The sequence below is a fragment of the Tupaia chinensis genome, unplaced genomic scaffold (assembly GCF_000334495.1).
Source record: "Tupaia chinensis unplaced genomic scaffold, TupChi_1.0 Scaffold149922_1, whole genome shotgun sequence".
Lineage (NCBI taxonomy): Eukaryota > Metazoa > Chordata > Mammalia > Scandentia > Tupaiidae > Tupaia > Tupaia belangeri.
This window is the reverse complement of record NW_006209766.1, coordinates 425,583-428,724: the sequence shown is the minus strand read 5'-3', so window position 1 is coordinate 428,724 and position 3,142 is coordinate 425,583. Positions and strand designations below refer to the sequence as shown.

Genomic DNA, 3,142 nt, shown 5'->3' with positions numbered 1-3,142 from the left:
CACGCCCAGTGTGAGTTTAAGCCACCGAGCCAGGACTCAAACTGCAGTAGACTACATGGGAGTCCAGTGACATAGCCATTACACCAACTGCTGGTCCCAACCTTGATCTGTTCAAACAGGCTGATGTGAAACTAGAAAAACATTACTAGCTCTGCTTTAGTACCTAAAGTATCACAGTATCACACTTAGAAGTAGAAAGAACTCTTATCTTCGCCTTATGTAGTTATTGTCATGCCTTACAGGTGTTTAAAATGTTAACCAATTTTTTTTTTTGGGGGGGGAGAGGTTTTCGCTATAGGGCGCATGCGCTCTCCAGACAGACAGAGAGAAACATAGACAGAAAGCGAGAAATCACCCCTCAGGGGAGATGGTCATGCCACAATCCCTTCTCTTCCATTCTCTTCTCTGGATCTTGGGCACGCACGCACACGCGCCCGGCGTGAGTTCTAAGCCACAGGGTCCGGGATGGGAACCACGGTCGACTCTGTGGGAGTCCAGGGACATAGCCATTACGCTAACTGCTGGTTCCCCACCAAATTCTTTTTTTAATTTTTGAAAATATATATATTACCAGAAGGAATGAAGAAAAGTATCAAACACTTATGTAAATCATACTTCAGGCAGATGATGACACATCACTTTTTCCATACAGAACGTGTCATCATCTCCTTTGAGGGGTGGCATTTCTTTTTTTTTTTTGAGAGATTTTCCCTATAGGGCGCATGTACTAGCCAGACAGACAGAGAGAAACATAGAGACAGAAAGTGAGAAATCACCCCCAGGGGGGATGGTCACGCCACAATCCCTTCTTCTCCATTCTCCTCTCAGGATCCTGGGCACGCACGCACACGCGCCCGGCGTGAGTTTTAAGCCACCAGGTCCGGGACGCGAACCGCGGTCGACTATGTGGGAGTCCAGCGACATAGCCATTACGCTAACTGCTGGTTCCCAAGGGGTGGCATTTCTTAAGTCACAGTAGCATTGATATCATCAGCAGTAGGGTCATCTTCATTCAATACTCCAGACCAAGTTTGATCATCTGATAGATTCTGTTAGCATGTGTCTGGAGATCTTCCAGACTAAACCCAGAAAATAGGAGTGTGGTTTCATAAGGCAAGATGACCAGATCTTTTACAGGCTTATCCTCCTTGTCAGTCTCTGCCTTTTGCCTTAAGGTCTCAATAATGAAATGATCAAGATTGATCTCCTGTGAAGAGCAGCCAATCTGAGCAACATGGTGACCTTTAGACACATGCAGAAATGGCTTCCAAGAGCTTCATTTGCATGGCTATGAGATCATTTGCATACAAAAATGCAAACTGCTTGATGTTGTCAACAGCAGAGCAGTATGAGGCTAAATGAAACCACATGTATCTATCAGAATTCACCCAAAAAGATCAGAGAAATTACATGGTGCCAGTCATTTTCACATCTTCAGATAATTTACATCCAAAAGCAACTGGCTTTACATTTCATTTCCTCTTTCCCCATTTCCTGCCCTTTAAAAGAACAAACCTGAGGCTGGTTCCAGGTCACAGCTTTTCATTAGAGAAGTCAGACCCACCAGATCCTCACTTTGCTTTACTTGCATGTCCTTGTGTGTTTATTTTTATGTTTATTTCTAATCCACAGCCTCCCTACTCAGAAAAGTGCATTCTGCTGAGTGGGTCCCCGCAAAGTGGTACCCAAATGTGGGGCCCAAATACAGGGGAACTACAAAGAGTGAAGCAAATGGACATGCCCTGAGGCCAGACAGAGATAATTAAGTAAGATAAGGAACCTATAGAGTAAAATAAAGAATAATAGAGTATATGAAAGAGATAACAGAGTAAAAGAAAGAGATAACAGAGTAAAATAAGGAGAAAATAGAGCAAGAGAAGGAGAGGATTTGATTACTGTTGGGTGTAAAACATGGGGACATCATTGTCTAAAGACAGAGATATGTATGTCTGTTGTCTTATATGTTAAAAGCTAGGGGTGATAAATTAGTATTAAGTAGTGACATCAGTTCCTGAATTTTGTGCTGGAAACATGCTCTTGGTTCCCAGAGGAGACCTGGAACAAGGTCAGAGAACAGATCAGGGAATGATACACAACAGAGGGTCCTAGCAGAATTCCCATTTTTGCCTTCTCCCTGTGGAATTTAATTAAGGAGTGCTTGAGACAAAACCCTCCAGAAAAAAAAAAAAAAAAAAAAAGCGTACTTAGAACCAAAAAAAAAAAAAAAAAACAGAGCTGACTTAGTAACTCCACTGACAAACACTCCAGAGGGCTATACCTCCCTCCTACCTATGAAATCAGAGTCTGTTACTAAAGACAAGGATAGAAAGGTAATACCTGGTAAAGAAAACGACAGTCTTTTGAAGTTAGATAGACTTAAGATTGCAGATTCCAAAGTAGTTATAAGGGCCAGAGGAGAACAGAGCCTCTATCCTTTGTCTTAGTGCTCCCCCATTGAGGCTCAGCTGGTTCCCAATCAAAACTTACTTGCATGTCAAATGGCACTAGGTCAGAAAGAACAGCTCCCACTTTAACCCCCTTCCAGAGAGCTTTGCATTGTATGGCAGAGGAGAGGACATTTTGGGATTTAAAGTATGCCTGGTTATAGAGACTCCCAGTCCTTATAATCCAGAACAAAAATCAATGTCAGCCTGAGCTGATATCCTTTAAAACTCTAAAAGAATTTTTAAGAAGGTTTGTATGAAATATGGTCCCGCAGCACCATATACAATTGTGGTACAAAGACGGTTACTCAATCTGTGTTTACCCCTAATGATTGGCAGATGTTACACAAGGCACGCTTGTCAGAAGATTATCTTTTGTGGAAATCTGACTGGTCTAAGGAAGCCCAAGAGCAGGCGAATAGGAATCAACAACATGGAATACCTATCGCATTTGAAATGTTGACTGGAACAGAAGAGTATGCCAATACTGGTGCACAAATTTAATACCCACCACAGGCATATGAGCAGATTAATATTGTATGCTTAAAATGCTGAAAAAGGCTTCCTGGTCAGGACTGAGGCGCAGGTAGTTTGATCAATGTATGACAGGGACCTAGTGAGTTATATCAAGATTTTTTTTTTTTGAGAGGTTTTTTTTCACTATAGGGCGTGTGCGCTTGTCAGACAGAGACAGCGAG

The 3,142-nt window shown here is 42.3% G+C and overlaps 1 pseudogene; it reads right to left on the bottom strand.

The window, feature by feature from the left end:
- Window positions 1-1,012: 1,012 nt before the first annotated feature.
- LOC102468512 (heat shock protein HSP 90-alpha-like) overlaps window positions 1,013-3,142 on the bottom strand; it is a 9,726-nt pseudogene continuing 7,596 nt past the window's right edge.